Source organism: Danio rerio, chromosome 14, assembly GCF_052040795.2.
Source record: "Danio rerio strain M-AB ecotype USA chromosome 14, GRCz13ab, whole genome shotgun sequence".
NCBI classification, from domain to species: Eukaryota; Metazoa; Chordata; class Actinopteri; order Cypriniformes; family Danionidae; genus Danio; species Danio rerio.
The window spans coordinates 16,641,078-16,663,125 of NC_141034.1; the positions used below are offsets into that span (position 1 = coordinate 16,641,078).

The 22,048-nt window shown below is 35.3% G+C and overlaps 1 protein-coding gene and 1 long non-coding RNA gene across 5 annotated transcripts in view; one reads left to right on the plus strand and one right to left on the minus strand.

Annotated features, from left to right (window-relative positions):
* The window catches only part of nlgn3a (neuroligin 3a), a 300,140-nt gene that overhangs the window by 233,316 nt on the left and 44,776 nt on the right, over positions 1-22,048 (plus strand).
* On the minus strand, positions 8,128-12,344 carry LOC147840795 (uncharacterized). Of its 2 annotated transcripts, none has more exons than XR_015944957.1 (5): positions 12,274-12,344; positions 10,915-11,026; positions 10,724-10,790; positions 9,243-9,427; positions 8,128-9,073 (listed from the first exon to the last, which is right to left on the minus strand). It is a non-coding gene; the product is annotated as an uncharacterized LOC147840795 (long non-coding RNA). The 2 variants fall into 2 exon arrangements; XR_015944956.1 differs by having other exon boundaries at positions 10,720-10,790.

A 22,048-nucleotide genomic window follows, 5' to 3' on the forward strand; every position in this document is an offset into this window, starting at 1 on the left:
TGCTCAGCTCGAGTTATCCTGTCTCTGTCTGTCTTTATCTTTGTGCGATCTTGGCTGTGCTCATTCCACGCACACTCCCGCTTGAGGTCCGAGCAAGTTCTTGATGCGCACTCTTGTCTTTGTGTTTGTTGTTTCGTTTGCAGTATTCTGTTTCATTCTCAGCGCTAGGTCTAAGTGGTTTTGGTTTAGGTTGGCGCTGGGATCGTTACATGCATGTACCGATCGAGTGAGTGTACTGGTACTTGCCATTGTTTGTTGCATGTGGTATGTGTTTACATTTGGTCATGTGCTGTTGTTATGTGTATACACATTATGAGGTTAATGAGTTCTCTCATTGGCTGGTTCTAGTCCTGTTTTATGTGAGCAGATGGCTTGTGTTGTGTCTTTGCACCATGTGCCCTTCTGTCTATTGTCTAGTCCCTCCCATCTTGTTAACCAATTATTAGTTAATTCTGTTCACCTGTTTGCTTCTTAAATTGTTCTCCTTATATATCCCTCTTGTCTGCTGTCCTGTGCCAGTTCGTCATATGCTTTTTGTTTGATTTCTATGGTTAATAAACCCATGCTTTCGACCTGTGATTGAGTCCTCCTCCTTTCCCTCCCACTGGCCATGACATTTACATCATCTGCTCTTAATACAATGTGTTTCCTATCAGGTATCAGTTAATGTTTTCACCTATTGAAATAGCAGTCAATTGTCTTTAGTGTGAAAAGATGAATTTTAAACCCCTACAATTACAAGATATTTTACATTAATGTTTCAATAAATAAATGAGATCAACATTTAAAGTAATCACCTTGGTAACTGAAAGTATGCTGTAATAAGGTATAGCTGTAATAAAACTGTTACTTTTATTTTAACTATGAAACTAAGTTACATCCTACTTGCTACATGCAAGTACATGCAGTTCAAGCCCCAGCTAGTTAAGATGGCATTTCTGTGTGGAGTTTGCAGGTTCTCCCCCTGTTCCTGTTTCCCCCACAAGTCCAAAAACATGTGGTACAGGTAAATTGTGTGTGCTAAAATTGTCTTGGCATCCGCTGCATAAAACTTATGCTGGATAAGTTTAACAAAGTGACTAAGCTGAAAAGTAGAAAGAAAAACAGTCATCCTGGCAAATTTGCTAGCAAGCTCATATTGGCAGCTCATAGATATTTCATCTGTGAAGTCCAATGTTGTGCTGTTTTTTTTTTCTCAGTGTTTTGTTTATGACAGAATTTTATTTTTATTTTTTTTGTAGGATATGTTTACAGACTATCTCAAAAAAAGATATCTATTATTGGATGGGAAGACAAGCCCCTAGACACATGGTACAAAATAGCAGCAATATTATCTCAAAATGCATCCCTCTTTTGACTCTTACCAGATTGCGTTGTCTTTCTGATGCATGGGGGTCTAGCTCTGAAGCATCAGGGCCAATTTTCCACTCACTGCCAGACCTGCATGATACAAGTCAGGGGGTCAGAGTTCCTCAGAGGCGCTTCAGATTTGTGTCCCTGTGCCATATGCCTCATTGGATGACTGCATTGTCAGGAACAAAACAGGATAGGTAATATTGATAATAATTTATAAAAAGGTGATAGCATTTACTAATCACGTTTTGGAATATGGGCGCACAGCTTTTGAGCCATTTTTCAAGAATGCTGCTTTTGATTAATGGCAAACTATCTGTGGCCATAACTGAAATGATCGCAAAACTACTTGATTATGACCTGGAGTGCCCTTAATGAAATACCATGACTCACCAAAGAAATTCAGATGCTTGAGTGTGTGCGCTGAAATGAATGCAAAATCAATTTTGGCATTTGGGGCATTTTTTTTCCAACCCACAAGCAGCCTTGGCCTGTCAAGAGCTGGCTCACAGGACTGTGACTCGCCGGAAAGAATTCAAATAGCATTTCCTTCAGTGAACTGCCACAGTCCCTGGCAAAGAAAAATAATTGTATTGCTCTCCATTTTATACTTCTTACACAGACTGCACTAGAAGAGTAAAATGGATGGAAATAGCCTATTCATGTGTTCCGAACTGTGACTTCTGGTCTTCTAGTAATTTATCTGCAATAGAAATGTAATCATGTTTTATTAGTATGCCATAATTCATTTTCACTCTCCAATGTCTCACACAATGTTGCCACAACAGGCATAAATTCACATACACTGACGGCTTACATAACATAACAGGTCATTTTCCTAATAATGTTGTGAACAGGATCAAATAGATGTTTTCTTGTTTTAAGACAAAGTTTAGAGTTAAATATTTTAAAATACTGAATGTTTACTTCGTTAAATTACTTTTTAATAGGCAGTTTATTCAAATTTACATTAAATAAAGATCAAAGATTAGGTATAAACTGAAAGAATTTGTACAGTAGTGTGTTTATTTATGAGTATTTTCCTAGCTGTTGAGCTTTGAACTTTTAATGACTTAGTTATAGGTGCAGTAGATGATCTGCCAAAATGCTAACATTAGCACAATAGCTTTGAAACTGCACATCCATCCCCTGTTATCCAAAGTCACACCTTCTGAATTCATTATCGTGCACCAGATAGATGACCACAGACAACCTTCTATAGCACTAAATCATGTCATTCACAAGTTAGGCCTCGTTTACACTAATACGTTTTAGTTTTAAAGTGACATTTTAGAATTGATTGCTTATGAACAACTCTCTGTCCACACTACCATTGAAAACACGCATCACATGACCACACACTCACACACACACTGGCATGCACTGCAACATATCTACCCAGATGAGAGCTGTGCATGTCGGACTGTTTATCAAGGATCTACCGCTGAACCTAATCTTACTATATTTGTTATTCAATTTATCTTGTTTATATCTAACGACATATTCCCTGACTTTGGACTTTTAATTCTATTACTTGTTCTCAGGTTCTCAGGTGTTCTCATATATATACTTTTATAATGGCTATTATTGATTATTAAAAACGGGGCGAGGCAGTGGCGCAGTAGGTAGTGCTGTCGCCTTACAGCAAGAAGGTCGCTGGGTCGCTGGTTTGAACCTCGACTCAGTTGGTGTTTCTGTGTGGAGTTTGCTTGTTCTCCCTGCCTTCATGTGGGTTTCCTCCGGATGCTCCGGTTTTCCCCACAGTCCAAAGACATGCGGTACAGGTGAATTGGGTAGGCTAAATTGTTCATAGTGTATGAGTGAATGTGTGTGTGGATGTTTCCCAGAGATAGGTTGCGGCTGGAAGGGCATCCGCTGCGTTAAAAACTTGCTGAATAAGTTGACGGTTCATTCCGCTGTGGCGACCCCGGATTAATAAAGGGACTAAGCCGACAAGAAAATGAATGAATAAATGATTATTAAAACTGATATTCACCAAAAGAGAAGGTATGTTTCAATGAAAAAAATTCATATCAACCGTAGCAAACCACAAAGCTTAATGCAATTATTTCAAGGTTATGTGAGGGAGGACTTCCTGTCTTTGATTGACAGGCAGGAAGAACAAGGCTGAGGTAAACAACAGTTCAACAGGTCAACGCAGTGAGCATTGGAGGAGACCACAGGCTGGGCGACTGAAGAGGAAGTGACTAGCCTAGGCAGGAGGTTGTGAAGCCTTGGAAGGAGCACAGCAGAGCACTGTCAAGAGAGGATGGTAGTCTCTGTGCCAGTCCTGTTGTCAGGTAGAGGAAACCAGCAGCCAGGGACATGGCAGGGCAGGATAGAAACAAGGAATACAAAAATGATGAGGCAAAGATTAACACACAAGACACAAAGACAGACAGGGAGAAAAACTAAAAATCAAACAACCTAAAATAACTAAACAACAAACAGAAATTTGATCAAACTGTAGAAAATCAGAGAATGCAAACTAAATAAATTTCAAGATAATTATTATTTGAAAAGACATGGTTTAAAATAAAACATGTCAACAAAAGAAACCAAACTTCTAAAAAACAACCTAATTTAAATATAAGAAAAAAATATAATAGAAAGCTAAGACAAGGATATAAAAAATAGCAAAAGGTAAACTGTACTAAATGTTAAATTTGCAGAGAAGGCTCTTAACAAAATTAACTAGCAAAGACACAAGGGCAGAAAGCACGATATAAAGAGAGGAAAGCACACAAGGGCCAGGTGAACATCTGTGCGCAAACAAGAACTAGACAAGGGATAAACAAGGGGGCGTGGCAATAGGAGCACATGACTAACACAAACAACGACTAAGCCATGTGCTCAGACACAAGACAAACAAAGAAGCATCAAACATGGACACACAGACAAATCAACGGATGGTAGGTCCATTAAACTAACAAAGCATTTAGTGTTGTTTGTCCATGCATCAACTAAAAACAAAGCAGGTTTTGAAATAAAATGAAATAAAAATTATTAAGATATTGATATTGTTTCTACTATATGTTGAGTATATAGTTGCTGTGATATTAAACAGACTGCAGCACAGTCAATATGTAGCAAAAAATCATTTGACCACTAATAAAACATTTTACTTTTAGTAGTTTTGGTGAAAGTTTCCTCATGCTGATCTATACTAACCATAGCTAAGCTCTTCATGAACTAAGACCAAATGCATCACCAAAGGGTATTACAGACGGCAAGACTGCTGGCAGATATTCACACACTCATCTCTTCCTACATCAGGTAATCTCTCTAAAAGGAGCAGAGATGGAGCTTACAATCTCATCTTTGAGCTTTACTTTCCATCTTTAATGTATGAAAGAGTGAAAACAGAAGGGCTATTTTCAGTTGCATGTTTACCAAGAATGTCTGCTTACATTAGCCAGAGCATGTCTGCTATTCGCCTGCAGGGCTTGTTATCACAGTAGCCAGTGTCCAGTAAGTGGGCTGGGATGGATCCGTTTGTGCCCCAGATGGAGGCCATGGTAACATTTGCCTGGCACTGCACTGCAAAGTCAATATTGATGCCCACATTCCCAAATTATGCACATGAAATGCTGTTTTCTCTATTTTTAGCCTGTGCTTAAAGGAAAAGGAGAGACTGACAGCTGTTTTGCATGTTGTTCAGGGGATGTTTGTGGGTCTGCTATTTCCTAGAAACACAGAAACGTGTTGCTTTTTCTCTGTTGCAATGGAGGGAATGCTACGCATGCTGCATGCTCTGCATGTGGCAACTAATGAGGAAGAACAGTCAGAGAGGAGGAGGACTGGTGAAAAGGAAGATAGAGAGTGAGAGAAAGAGCGAGAGGAGGCACATATCACAGTAATTGCCCAAAGGTATTTCATTGCATTTGCACAGTGCGTAAGTGGGCGCAGATCAGCCTGAAGAAGTGTTTGACATATGATGTGTGCTTGTGTGTGAGTGTGAATTTGATCTATTTTTCAAATATCTGCATATATCATGGGTTCAATACTGAGGGCTTGGAATTTAGTTGTGATAGTATGAAGATTTCCCGATTGGATTAATTGACATTGAAAATAAGGCAAATATATTTTACAGTGGGGGAAAAACACAATAGACTACTGTAGATACCATGTTCGTTTAATTTCAGTGCAAAATAATGGAAATCATACTGAATGATATAAAAACTAAAGAGCATCAACATGTGATATCTATCTGCAGGAGGAAAGTAACTGCCTCTATATTGTTCTAGGTAAAGGAATGTTTAACCCTTGCTGTATATTATGCTGTAAATAACTACAAAATAGCCAGTGTTTTGCTGTAATAAAAGAAAACGGTGTTTTGCTGTAAAACAAATAGGATTTGTATGAAATTGTGTTGTGCAAAGAATAAATTACAGTACTTTACTGTATGAACCCATTACAGATAGTAACTGTGACAATAAATGGTAAATTACTGTTCAACAAACACTGTCCCATCTGCTCTGATGTCTTGTGTTGCTATTTATAGAGAAGTGCATTTATCTTAAGGCAGAAAACAATGCACAGATATACATGGGCTGTGTGTCTGTTTTATTCTAAACACAAAGGTGTTGGCCAGGTGTTTGATTTGATTACATTTGAGTGTGCTCCATTCTCTGTCCATCAATTCAGATGCAGAGTCTGATATGTTTTAAGACCTAAATAAGACTCTACAAGAAGTAAGTAACATGTGTTCAAATATTTTTTAGGGTTTCTAAAATAAGTCTGTGTATTAAGTTAAATTCTTGTTATCTTAATCAGTGTACTTGAAGGCTACATTGTTAGCTAGTTGGCTTCTCATCACAACTTCTTACATTACTTTCATTTAAGTATATAATATATTTTATACTTTTATTTAAGTATATATTTTATGAACATTGCCATAATATACAGATGCAAACAATGTAACATGCCTTTCTGGCAACTAAACAGTTTTTATACACTAAAAACTATTCAATTCCAATTTCCTCGGTTAGGTGAAATGCACAGAGATCATCACAGGGAATCACAAAAAGATGATACATATAGTGCAACATAGCCATCCACTCGCAAACTTCCACTATCAGTTCACAGGTTGTGAATTTGTTGCTAAGACTTTTTCAGTGCTGTGTTTCCAACTGTGAATTCATATTAAATATGAAACCTAAAAAGTTAAAAACTTATACAATATATATATATATATATATATATATATATATATATATATATATATATATATATATATATATATATATATATATTCGATTAAAAAATTAACTAATTAATTGCACTTTTTAAAAAAAAATTAATTGCTATCAATCGCGATTAATCGCATTTAAAAGACTGAAACTTGTCATTTTGGCTATTCGAATGTAAAATTAATGTAAAAGCAAGACAAATACTATTTAAATTCAAAATATAATTCATTATTAGAATTTTTGTTTAACTTTTGTATTTCTTCATGTAACCAAAATACCCACAATAAACCATCAAGATCCTGGCTTGACAGGCATATTTATTACAGAAATTAAAACACAGGCATGTTAATGCCATTTAAAGTTCAAAATAATCAATGCCAATAAAGAAAACATTGATTTCCATGTTGGATTCTAAGTGGACTGCAAAAAATGCCAAAATACAAGTATTACAGATATGGAAAATGAAAAAAAAATAATAATAAATAATAATAATAATAATAATAAAGTATTGAATACAAACAATTGTACTAATTGCAGTGCTGGACTGGGACAAAATAATCGGCCCTGGCATTTTGGGCCAGAAGGGGCCCACTACATCAATCAAAATGCTCCCCATCACCCCACACCCTTGAATATGTTTACCAACTCCCACTCTATAAAAGCACAAAAGCCATATATAGGAAATAACGAGAGTTGACAAATTAAAAACTTAATTTTTTTATTATTATAATAAAATTAAAATCCACACTGGAAATGTGTGTGCCTGTGTGTTTTGAGGGAGCCTAATAAATAATGAACATGACAAAAACTGTCTGACACACACAGGTAATGTTAATTAATAAAATAAAGATAAATAGTAAAAGCAGTGTATCAGAGACCCTTAAAACAATGTCAAACTCAACAATAAAACATCAAACGTAGCTAAAAGATTTTACATTGTCAATCAAATAAACTTAAACAATTGAAAAAATGCAACAAATATTTGTTTGGGCCCAAACCACAAAACTAAATGTTAAAAAAAGTTGCTTAAGTTGCACACTAGGTTGGTCATGTATAAATATCATTATAATCATATTGTATAAACATTATTTTCACTTTAAGCCTACATCATGCTGATGATCAAAAACAAATTGTCATGATATCTCATGCAACCCAGATAGCAAAATACACTCGGGCCAGTTCCGGCTAGATTGTCGCCTGCCGGAGACTAACCCCTCGGCCCAACTTCGGCTGCCGGACTCGGGCCGGATGCCTGTGGACTCACTGCCCGATTCCGGCCCGAATCAAGCGGGCCAGATGCGGCGGCCGTAAGCGAGCCGACGCTGCGCATCCGCGCCGGAATCGGCGCGAGGGTAATGTGCGCTGCGGCCCGGAGCTGGCGCGACTCCGTATTTATACACCTTATAAAACCTTTTGGTATTACATTGGTACTTGATATATGGTATTACAACCATTTGAATTTATATAACAGCAAACACAGACTATAATGTAAACACAAAGTGTAAGCACTGCGTTTAACCTTTGAATAAAGTGCAAACTGCATACATATTCTGTAACGAAAATAATCAGACAAATGACAAAATAAATGTTAAACGTTTATTGATTGCAAGAAAAAAATAGTATTAAAATTTTATACATAATTTTGTAGTGCACAAGAATATCAATATAAAAACAACAATAAAACAACACAATAAAGACACACAGAAAGATTTAAACAAAAAATCTAAAAATTACACACAAACACAGATGTTTTTAAAACAACCCTGTTTTCCCAATAGATAGAATTTGTAAAAAACAGCTAAATTTTATATAAACCTAAATATAGAAACCAATTTAAGATATAGCAAGAAACATCTTAAAAATACCAATGACAATCCGTAAAATATCCAAGTCAAACTTGTAAAAAGTACTGCAGAATTCTGAAGAAACATCTTGAAACATTTTTTAATAAAACATTAAAATAATAATAAACAAACAAATATATATATATATATATATAATTGCAGAAGTATAAAGTCAAACTTATTTTTAAATAAACTTAAACAAAATCAATTGCACAAACAGCAATTTTCTTTCAACACGTCTTGTGCAATTTTATATTTACAATTGTATTTGTATTACGTTTATTAAAAATGTATCAAGATGTTTCTTCAGAATTTGGCGCACACACATACATACATACCATACATATATACACACACACACACACACATATATACACATATATACACACACATATATTTATATATATATATATATATATATATATATATATATATATATATATATATATATATATATAAATAAATGCAAATGAAAGAAACAAATTGTTCAAGTATCAGGGAACATCCTAATACACTTAAAATGTTGTTTAAAAAATAAAACAAAATAGTGATGTAGACATTTGACACATTAGCTTTCTCTTCTTTCTTCCTCCATCCCTGTCAGGGGCAAGTTGTAGCTACCTTGTAATGCATTTTTCCACTTCTTTATCAGTGGCGTGGTATGGACATTTGTCCTCACTCCATCTGTGATTAAAAGATAAACAGATAATTAGTAGTGAACAAGTACTAATGTAAAAAAAAAAAAAAGAAAAAATTAGGAAAAAAGTAGGCTACCTACGAAGCAAAAAAAAAAACAATAAAAAAAAACAAATAAACTTAAAACACTTTGAAATTAGCAAGAGCTTGAACTTACCAGTTTCTTCATTTGTTCGGGCTGCTCCTTTAGTTGATTTTCAAGCTTTTCCAAATCAAATTGGCCAAAGGAAGGTCAAATGTGTTTACATCTGGAATTTCATCACGTCTGTTTTGGTTTTGTGAGAATCAGGCCCAGCTGCTGCTTTATGACGTTGCATGATTTTAAAACTTCAGTCAGTCGTGCTAAAAAAGAAAAATAACAGATTAGTATAAATCAACCTGTAGCTTATTCTCATACAACTTCTGTAAATACAACAGTGGGTTAGACACTGCTGATAATCTCTCGTTGATCTTTACTTTCTAGCTGCATTAAACCTTAACAAATTTAGTGATGTCTTCAATTCTTACAAAGACATCACGAGATGCAATAAGTTCTGTCTTGATCTCAAACTGCACTAGAACAAAGACTGTAAATGTTCATAGGTGTACTGCAGGAGTGTCCAAACTTTTTGGGTCGAGGGCCAGATGCAAAAAAACAAACGTTGTCGCGGGCCAAATTTTACATACATCACACAGACACGTGTGTGTGTGTATATATATATATATATATATATATATATATATATATATATATATATATATTTATATATATATATATATATATTTATATATAAATACAGTTGAAGTCAGAATTGTTAGCCCCCCTAAATTATTAGCCACCGTTTATTTTTTCCCCAATTTCTGTTTAACGGAGAGTTAAACATTTTTTTCCACACATTTCTAAACATATTAGTTTTAGTAACTCATTTCTACTAACTGATTTATTTTATCTTTGCCATGATGACAGTAAATAATATTTGACTAGATATTTTTAAGACACTTCTATACAGCTTAAAGTGACATTTAAAGGCTTAACTAGGTTAATCAAGTTAACTAGTCAAGTTAAGGTAATTAGGCAAGTTATTTTATAACAATGGTTTGTTCTGAAGACTTAAGGGGCTAATAATTTTGACCTTACAATAGTTCATAAAAAAATTTAAACCGCTTTTTATTCTAGCCGAAATAAAACATAAGTCTTTCTCCAAAAGAACAAATATTATCAGACATACTGTAAAAATGTTCTTGCTCTGTTAAACATTATTTGGGAAATATTTAAAAAAGAAAAATAAATCAATGAGGGGCTAATAATTCAGACTTCAACTGTGTGTAGATAGATAGATAGACAGACAGACAGACAGACAGACAGACAGATAGATAGATAGATAGATAGATTTATAGATCATAACAAGAACTGCTGCTTAATTGAATGCATGTAATAGCGACACCCGGTGGTTATTTATTGAATTACGTTCATTTTTGTATAGCGGGCCAGATTCTATTGATATTTATAAAAAGCCTCGCCGCGGGCCGTAGTTTGGACACGCCTGGTGTACTGGAATGTACAGTATCTGTGCATCTTGATGGTGGTCTTAAGATTTCTGCCATAGTCATTGGTGGTACTTGTGGTGCTGCATTGATTTCTGAAATCTTCATACCTGCCTTTTATCCAGCCTCTTTGTTCCAAGTAATTTTTCTTCATCATGGTATAGATGTGTCTATACTGTCCCTTGATCAGATACATTTACAAAACAAAACATCACTTTAGTATAGTGCCAGGGCAAAACTCACAGGTTGTAATAGATCAATGACATAATGTTGACAGTATGTGTTTAAAATAATTGCAAACAAACCTGTTCTGTCTTTAGATGTATGACAGGCGATCATCATCCTCATCTGTCTACCAGTCAGAAATCACAGTTGGGTTGGATGTTGGATGTTTGAGTCGAGCTTCCTCATATGCATCTATAATGAAATATCACATTGTTGTTAACCTCCCGTAAAGAAAAGTTCAAATCCTAAAATACTATCAAAGTTAATTAATGCATATAATACCTATAGTGTAAATAATCAGTACACAGAAGGTTGCACAAGATTTATTTGGAGATTCATGCAGAGTGACAGCCTTATGAATCTGAGACATAGATTTGTAAGATGGTCAAGCACATGCATTATTCTGTACCCATGAAGATTAACCTACCATTGTGAAAAATGTTTGATGATGATAGCCAATAACAATAAACCATTTCAGCTGTTTGTGAAGCAATTAGTAATGTAATGTCTGAAAAGCTCAATCTATGTTGAAAATATATCAGCAGTTTACAGCTTATAATGGACTTTTAGCACACAACTATAACATGCCTATTCACGTTCAAAAGAGTGTGCCATTGACTTCTTTGGTCGTGATGTGCTGCAAAATGATCTCACTAACCTTTGTTAAACAAGAACAATAAGACTTAACCAACAAATATTGTTACCCATTCATTTAAATCAGAATTTATCACTGTCAATAACATAAAAAAACATCAAAATCTGCTTTAAGACGTTCAGTTTTACATTAACTGACCATTACAGCTTGAACAAAAGATATAATTGATTCACATAGGCTAACACATATGAATTAAAGTGCATAGTAATATATTTCTCTTGGATAATTTAAAGAGAATAGTAAACAGTCGAGTTTCAATCATTTTTCGTGACTAACTGCATAAACAAGATAAACAATAATATTTTATTAATCCAAAACGATTAGTTTTTATTTACACATAATCACAGAATTAATACTGTTGGATAAGTAAACGCCTGTACAATGATTTTTTCAACATCCACGGTACTTTATAATGTTAAATCAAGAAAAATAACACGTTTTGCCACGTTAGCGTTAATGGATTCGTCTACAGTAACTTTCTTTAACGCAAAGTTAGCATAACGTTACACACAAATTCGTTTCATGTTTCTTTAAAATAATTAAAATAGTTTTCAGTTACTACACACGTTACAATCTAACATTGTGTAAAAGGAAAAGGAACTTTCAGACGTGTTTGTAACCGTTAGCGTTAGCATACATTAGCTCCAGTCGTGTTTCTTAAAGCAAGTTACATTTCGTATCAAACTGTTTTAAATTACTAAACGCTGTTACAACCAAACACCGTGGAAATGTTTTAAGCTCTAAATTTGCTAATTATACAGAACACAAGCAGTAAAAAGCTTACCTTTCTGACCGGAATCGACGTGAATTTTTGAAAAACCAAACTTTTTCTTCTTGTGATCTTCGTGCCATGGTGGTTGACAACCAGCTTTTTGGAGCATTACCGCCACCGTCTGGATTGGAGTTTGGATCATGAGTTTAGTCACGCATGTGTTTATTATGAAACCAACTTCTGCTTTAAAAAAAAAAAACAGTCAGCACAGGAGCGTGCTATCTCAAAAATAAGCGAATTTTACATAGTTTTTCTCTAGATGACATGTATAATCTATTTATAAATAATATTGTTTTGTTTGCGTCTAAACATTGAGACCATCCACACTAAATATTCTTTTTTTTTTTTTTTTGCTATCGTACCATGAATATTTTCTCAAATTATCATTAAACGTGGAAATAACAGATTACTAGATAAAATAAGAACTTAATCGGTTGCCATCAGCCGAGTCCTTGCCAGAGGCGGCCAGGACTCTACAGACAGACTCGGACCGGATATGGTTGACCGGAATCGGGCCAGTGCTTTACAGCCGCATCACAGCCGCATGTGCGCGAGCGAGCTGCGGGCCGCACTCGGCCCGGATAACACTCGCCGATGCCGAGTCGGAGCCGGAGGCGCCGGAGGGCAGCCGAGCTCGGGCCGATTACTGCCTGCTATCTGGGAATTGTCTTCTGACCGAGTGCATCTTAAAATACATGACTGACACCCCTCATAGTATATTTATTTAAAAAAAAAAAAAAGTATATTTATATGGACAGATAGGTAACTAGATAGAATAGACAGCAATATATTGATCTGTGCCCCGCTACACGCTGCAGAGTGCAGACGCAAAAGGCAAGTGCCTGCTCTCCGCTTCTGCTCTCACGCACGTAAGAAACAGGCGTGACTCTCGACTATTTTGACAAATACACACCTACATTACACAGAGCCCAACATGGAAGTTTGTGATTGGGTCAGCCCAATGTCAATAAAGAAAAGAACCAATGGGCTGCAGATTAGTCACATGGAGGCTCTGTCCGGAAAAGAAACATCTTACTTTCAGAGCGTGACAGCTCACAGGAGCGTGACAGCTCGTCAATTACATAGGGAGAAAAACATGACAGTGCTAAATGTTTTATGGGCCTATCAGATCATAAGAAGATGATCAGCCCAGCCCAAAAAAGTACGTAAACCCTTCGGGAAACTGCCTGGTCTGCCCCTGGCCACAACAGAAAAAAAAAAAACCTGCAACTGCGTTAGTTGCATTGTTTTTTTTAACGCGTTAATTATTTCGAATTAATCACATGCGTTAACGTGTTAATTTTGACAGCACTATATATATATATATATATTTTTTTTTTTTTGCTGTTCTGTTTTGGTATGTGGATGGTCAGCATTGAGGGGAGTGTAACACATTGCATTGATGAGAAGCTGGATTTTACTTCATCTCTCTGTTTTTTTTTTTTTTTTTTTTTTTTTTTTTGCCTTAAATGTTTATAACATTCACTATCGAGATTCAACCAATGCCACATTAGAGCTTGTCCAAATGTAAGTATTATATATGAACAAGATACATTCATAGGCAAAATTTTCACCCTCCTTTAAAGTTTAAATTTTTTTTTCAAATATAATTCAAGTTATGCTTAACAGAGCAAGGAAATTGTCCCAGTATTTGCTGTAACTTTGTTTACTTTTCTTATAATTAACCTAACTTGCGTAGTTCAACATAGTTAAGGCTTCAAATTGCACGTTAAACTGAATATTAGTATCTTGTAAAATAACTAGCAGAAACTGTTTAAAAAAAACGTCTCTCCATTAAACAGCACTTCCATACATTTTTACAGAGGTTAAGTGAATTTGACTGGAAGGTTAAAATGAAGTTAGTAAAAGTGGTATTTATTGTATAAATGCTTTCTTGAATTGATGCATTAATCAGGTTATGTGGGTTTTTTATCACTACAGGTTTGGAACAACATAGGGATCAGTGCTGACTGATTTATTTATTTATTTTAGGTTTTAATCTTTGGATTGAGTTTGTTTAGGCGACACAATGGTGCAGTCTATTGGTCTCATGCAAAATTGTGCTACAAATTGCAATTTGCTGCATTGCAAAGTTCAAGATTGGTTCAAGACCTGCAAAATCGCTTTATGTAGCATCATGAGCCCAATCGAAGATCAAAACATGACTGTACACAAAACATTTCTCTGCACAGAAATTTAAAATATGGACCAATCGGTTGGTTATTTGAATGTCTAATCATCTTGTAAATAAATCATCCTGCCCCTTTTCGCAGCACCATATGTACACTGCAGATGTTTTTTTAAGGTATGCAAAAGGTATTCAAGGTAGAATATTTAACCTTAGGTAGGTATTTAAAGTTTTGTGTCACTGTAAATAGAAAATGTATTCATATCTATTGATTTGTTTGGTTTTGTTACATAGATATTTACATTAAGTTTTGCCAACGTTATTGTTGTCTAAAGGAAGGAATGTGTCAATAGAGTGGCCATTTTAATACAGGGTAGCACCCCTTTGAAATTAATGTGGGACCAAGGTGCAGTGGAGGACTCTCTATCCAGAGCTTGAGATATATACACATACACATATACACATAAATATACATATATCTATGATCGGGAGTTTTCCTGGTGATCAGTATGTAAATATTTTTTTTTATTTACAAAAATTTTAATTTTATTTAACTTTTTTATAGCGATGTATAAGTAATCGCACAAGCATTTCTGACAAAGAGCATGTGTTTGTGTGCATGAATATATTATAATATATTATCCTCCCTCCCTGTTAAATTTGATCTTATCCATGTCCTGAAACACACGTCCTCTCCTGCATTCAATTCTCATTCTAACGGGGGGAGCGATTTATTTGTGAATGAAATCCCATTATGAACGACTCGTTTACTTAACCGATAATAAGTTTCTAGCACCGCAGCATCTTGTTGTCATGTTTTATTTACATTGGTTGATTATTTCATTCAACAAAACTAGCATAAGCCTAGTATTTAGTGTGAGTTGTTGCTACTTTGCCTTATGGTCAGAGCAGTAAGAGACTCTATTATCATCAATACTTGTTTAGGACAAAAGTTCATAACATACAAAAATGTCAAAAACGAAATTTAACCTATCAAATGTTCTGCCTTTGTGCTTTGTTTTCTTTGTTTGCTTGTTACTGCACTAAAGTCCAGTCTCTTTACATTAGCCTAGTCTTTACTAATGCAGCTGAATGACATTTTTCCTGGGAGCACTGTACAAATGTGGCAGCGATATTGACACATGCTCAGAGTCCGTATGTGATTTATAGGTTTTGTTAAATATTTTCTGTTGCATATTTGTTTGCTGCCAAAATAATAAAATACATTTGTCTGAAGAATGTATATGCTTTCTATTTTAAAACCAGAAAAGAATAATGATTAATTTTAGTTACACTACAATAGCTACTATATATGATATACCGTTAATGTGTATGCGGTGTTATGCTGTAAGTAGTAGCTATATAGTACAATAAATAATTGTAAGCAATTTCCAATTAGTTACTGAACCATTAATAACCAAGCCATTACAGTGACTAACTAACTAGTTTTGCTAGTATTCCACTGCAAAAAAGCCCAGTAAGGTCTAACAGTGCAGATTTAGCTGCTCCATACGCCTGAGCTCTCCATAGTTTGAAATGTGAGTCTGTCGCTCCATCTGTCTGTGAGTCACGCTTCAGCACAGGCTTGAGCTATTCAATCCTTTCCTGCTTCACAGCTGAATGGCTGCATTTGTTTGCATCTTGCAATTCCCTCATGCACTAGTTACATTAAAAATATGATTCATGCTCTGTGTACGTACTACACCACAGTCCCGCTGACGCTTTCCTCCTCCTCGAGTCTCATTTGCAAGAATCGCACATCTATTTTGAGGCTTTGTACAATTCTCCAAAAATAGCAAGAAGTCCTCCTTGACCATCTAAAGTAGATGTACATTATGCAACACATTGATATTTCTCAGTCATTTTGGTAAGAGTTTGTTTTAAACCATCGACTTTTATCTTAACGGATGATATTTAGATTTAGTTTTTTGTATAAACACGGTTCCAATGTTTGGGTAATGCAAAGAAGCTGTCATAGTGCAAAAATAATTAACGATTACAAATGTTTTCAAATAGCTGCAACAGCGAGAGTCTTGGCTTTCTGCTGTCATTACTGCAGCACAAAATGTGGGCTTGGACTGGGCTGAAACACTCAGCAGAATTGCACACTGGAGTCTATTAGCACCTTATGTAAGCCTGGACAAAAGTGGAGAGAGAAAGGTGAGGGTAAGAGAAATGCATCAGAAAGGGGTGTGAGAAAGAGAGCTTTTGATAGAGGACAGGAAGCAGACTGTACCATGAGAGAAGAACAGATGGAGAATGAGTGAGGGGGAAGAAATGAGATTAGCAGGACTGGCGATTAAAACAATGGTGTGCATGAATGGGAAGAGGTCTCGGTGGGCGGCAAAGGGGGCCACGCTATTGACCGCCAGTGTCACACTGTGATTAGTGGGAGGTATGAGCTGCAACAGGCAATACACATCGATCCCACGAGCCAGACCTCGTCGATTGGGTCATTCTTAGCCATGCATCTCTCTCTCTCTCTCTCTCTCTCTCTCTCTCTCTTCCATGAATCACTCCTTATCTGGACACAGCTCGCTCTCCTTCCTCGGCCCCAAGGCTGTTGCTCCACTTTTTCCCCCTGTACACACAGAACCTCTCTCACCGACTCACAGCTGTGGATGGAAAGCACAAGCAAACGTGCAGTTACTTCAAATGGCCCCTGCATGCACTACCCTGAAAGCAATTAAAACCAAGGTCTATTTTAAGATGAACCACAGAGGAATCGTGGGGAAGTGCACTGCACTTCTAATCTCCAAAGCTTATTTGAATAGTAAAAGAAAATGCTGCAGGGGAAAATGCACTTTTATTGTTGTTACTGCATACATTGACAAAGAATTATATACTTTTGTGCTATTTTACATTTCGAGATTCATTAGCTCTGTTTTTAAAATGTGATCATAAATTCAGTTTTTGAGGGGATTATTATGCTCAAGACAAAAGAGGGAATCATGAGGGGTTCATAAGTTTATGAAAAGATTTTTGAAAATAATAAATATATAAAGGATTTTCACATAAAATGTTTTTTTTACATGAAATGTTGAATATGTTTTAATGTTAAATCTTTTAATGTAATATTAAATAATATGTAGAAAATGCAATACATTTGTGTGATATAAAAAAATTTAATTTATGTAAAAAGATTAGACATTGTATATCTGTATTAAAGTAAAAAAGTGTATATATATATATATATATATATATATATATATATATATATATATATATATATATATATATATATATATATTGTGGAGTAACTTTAAGTACTTAAATATGTTTTATTATTTGCACTATTACAGCGGTTTTAAAGGTATTAAATGACTTTATTGATTCTGTGAACACTCAAAAACATTGTGCAGCCCTGTTACTCAACCTCTCCAAAGCTTTTAATACAGTGGATCATACCTTGCTGTTACAACACCTCAAAAGTATTGGTTTATCTGATCATGCTATTGGTTGGCTTAAAAATTATCTTACAAATCAAAATCACAAAATCAATGTGTGCAATGGATGGCCTTGTTTCTAGTGCTTTGAATGTATGTAAAGGTGTTCGACAGGGTTCAGTATTGGGGCCTCTTCTTTTTACTATATTCTTTTTCTTTTTACTATATATATATATATATATATATATATATATATATATATATATATATATATATATATATATATATATATATATATATATATATATAATTTTATTATTATGGGGTTGATACAGTCATATACACATATAAACCCAAGCTGGCCCTTTCTCAAATACAGATCGCTTTTAATGTACTTCAACATATATATATATATATATATATATATATATATATATATATATATATATATATATATATATATATATATATATATATATATATAATTTTATTATTATGGGGTTGATACAGTCATATACACATATAAACCCAAGCTGGCCCTTTCTCAAATACAGATCGCTTTTAATGTACTTCAACATAATTTATGAGTTGAAACTAGTTTAAAATGCAGATAAAACAAAGCTTATACTATTTACAAATTCAAAACAAACCAAGCAAAGGCTAGATCCTATTACTACTATTCATGGTGCAGAGATTGAATTGGTGTCCCAGTATAAATATCTTGGAATTTTAATTGATGATACACTTTCTTTCAGATCTCATTTTCAGCAATTGGTGAAAAAATTAAAAGTGATTTTAGTCTTCTATTTTAGCATTATGAAATAGAATATATTCTTTCTTTTAATGCTAAAAAGAAGCTGGTTGATGCAACATTTATGTCGATATTGGACTACGGTGATGTTATCCATATGCATGCTTAATCTTAGAGTCTGCATGCATTGGACACTGTTTACTGTGGTGCACTAAGATTTATGACAAATTTTAAATCCCTTACTCATCGTTGTGTGCTGTATACTAGGGTAGTTTGGTCTGCTTTGTTCATTCATAGGCTTAAGCATTGGCATATCCTTGTTAGCAAATATATACTGGGTTTACTCCCATCATATCTAGAGAATTACATTTGTAGAAAGCCTGTTTTTAACTTCAGTCTTTAGTCTTCAGTCACAGGATATTTATTTACTTTCTGTTCCTAAAGTGCGGACTGAGATGGGAAAAAAGGCTTTTAATTATGCAGCACCTTTTGGATGGAAAAATCTGCAAACACAGTTGCAGTTCAAAGAATTGATTTGACTAATTGTCAAAACAAAGTTTTATTGGTTTTTTTGTTCATTGATCTCCATATTTATTTTATTTATTTATTCATTTATTGTCTTTTTGGACAAGTCCTTATTAATCAGAGCTCGCCACAGCAGAATGTACCGCCAACTTATCCAGCATATATTTTACGCAGCCTGATGCCCTTTCCAGCCACATTCCAACACTTGGAAACACCCATACACTCTCACATTCACTCATGTACACTACCACCAACGTAGATTATTTAATTCACTTAAAATGCATGTCTTTTGACTGTAGGGAAATCCGGAGCACCCTGAGGAAACCCATGCAAACAAAAACTTGCAAACTGCACACAGAAATGCCAACTGACTCATCCAGGGCTCGAACCAGCGACCTTCTAGCTCTGGGGTGATCGTGCTACCATTGGCGTCACCATGACACCTCTTATTTATGTATTTTATTTCAGAAGAAAAAATCCAGATTGACACATTAATCATGATTTAAGAATTAAGAACTGTCTGACTTGACTGCATTTATTTTTAGTTCTTCTTTTCCTGAAGCTGCCTACTCTCATCTAAATTTTACATGAGGAGAGGCGTATCTCCAACAAGCCTATTAGCATAGCAGATGCACACGTTTACTTTAGATTGCAGTGCCCACTGCGGTACCGCCTTCACAGCCATTTTGCCTTTTTATAGAAATATTTGTTCAGTTGGATTATGATCCCTGCAGAGTCTTACACAGTGCAGCAATCCAAGTTTATGTGATGAGTATAAATGTTGACTGACAGGACCATAGAGGAAGATTCAAAGTTTAACAGAGCTTAAGCATCTGAAAAATGTCCAATGCATGCTTTGCACCATTGCTCTCTATACACAGAGTGTGTGATCCAAAAATAAAAGTAAAGCATGTGTAAAGGCGATTTCAATGCTCCACATATTAATAGCAACACCCTGATGTGTACCAGTGGTGTAAAATATTAAATTACAAATATTCAAATTACTGTAACTGAGTAGCTTTTATCAGAAATGGTAATTTACTAAGTAGTTTTAAAAATGCGTACTTTTACTTTCACTTGAGTACATTTTTAGTGCAGTACTGGTACTTTTACTCCACTACTTTCCTTCAACCTGCAGTCACTACTTGATTTTTTCTTGTCTATGGGGATTTTTTAAAAATCTGTCCTGTGATATCTGTCCAATCAACTTGCACATAGAAGTTAAATTGCATCATAATGAACTACCTCAAGACATGGGCGAGTTATAATTGATTGGAAGCATTAAAAGTGTCCAATGAGATGTCTAAAATCTTTACACGCATTGACCAACAGACTGTTTAGATCCATGTCACTAATAAGAAGATGGCAAATGTTTACTGTATGATGACCAGAAAAGTTTTAAACAGCCAGCAGGCACAGGACATCAACATGACGTCAGATTGATGTTTTACCTCAACATTATGGGGATGTTGCATTTTGTTTGGATATGAAAATCGGGTTGACATCAGAACATCATCAGGCTGACGTCAATGTCCAACCTAAAATCAACCAAATATCAACGTCTAATGATGCTACAGCTTGAAGTTGAGTGGACATTACCAATATGACGTCTATCAGACGTTAGACTTTGGTTGCCATACCTGATGAATAAATGTCAGTGTTTGACATCAATATGACATAGGTTTAAGAGGTTGGCTTGACATTAGATTTTGGTCACTTTCTAACACAACCTAAAATCAACCAAATATCAACATAATTTGATGTCGTTATAGGACATCAAAATAATGTCCTGACATTGAATTTTGATCACATTACATTTACATTTACATTTAGTCATTTAGCAGATGCTTTGATCCAAAGCCACTTACAAATGAGGACAAGGAAACAATTTACACAACTATAAGAGCAACAATGAATAAGTGCTGTAGGCAAGTTTTAGGTGTGTAAAGTCTAAGAAGCAAAGCGTTTTTTTTTTTTTTTTTTTTTTTTTTTGAGTACAGTTATTGGTATAGCCAGAGAGGCAATTGCAGATTAGGAAGGAGAGTGGAGATTAAATAGTTGAGTTTTTATTCGTTTCTTGAAGACAGCAAGTGACTCTGCCGTTCTGATCACTTTAGGTTAGGGAGTTAGGGAGTTCATTCCACCACCTGATGTCACAACCTAAATCTAACCTAATATTAACGTCTTATGACGTTGTGTGCCTGCTAGGCAATAACTAAATGCACACATCTACAAATTACATGTGAATGTATCAGCTTTTCACAGCTTAATACTCACTACTCACTTCTCTTGAGTACTTTTGAAAGGTCTACTATTTACTCATACTTTGAGTAATATTTACAACAGATATTTTTACTCTACTTGCACTACATGTGGGTGACGCAGTGGCGCAGTGGGTAGTGCTGTCACCTCACAACAAGAAGGTTGCTGGTTTGAGCCTCGGCTGGGTCAGTTGGCGTTTCTGTGTGGAGTTTGCATGTTCTCCCTGCGTTCGAGTGGGTTTCCTCCAGGTGCTCCGGTTTCCCCCATGCACAGTCCAAGACATGTGGTACAGGTGAATTGAATAAGCTAAATTGTCCGTAGTGTATGTGTGTGAATGAGTGTGTATGGATGTTTCCCAGAGATGGGTTGCAGCTGGAAGGGCATCTGCTGCGTAAAACATGTGCTGGATAAGTTGATGGTTCATTCCGCTGTGGTGACCCCGGATTAATAAAGGGACTAAGCTGGAAAGAAAATTAATGAATGAATGCTCTACATGTTTAGGCAAGTCATAGTACTTAAACTTAAGTAAGATTTTTCAGTGCTCTTTCCACCACTAATGTCTACAAATAAGGCTACATGCAGTATTTCCTGCTTGCAATGATCATGTGCCTATCATAGGCATGTCTGTGCATACTCTGAAGCTTTGTTTCATGCTTAAATACCAATTTGTATGCAAAAAGAGTGCCATCTGAATTTTTCTTCTAAAACAAGCATTTTCCTAAACCTCCTATGTCA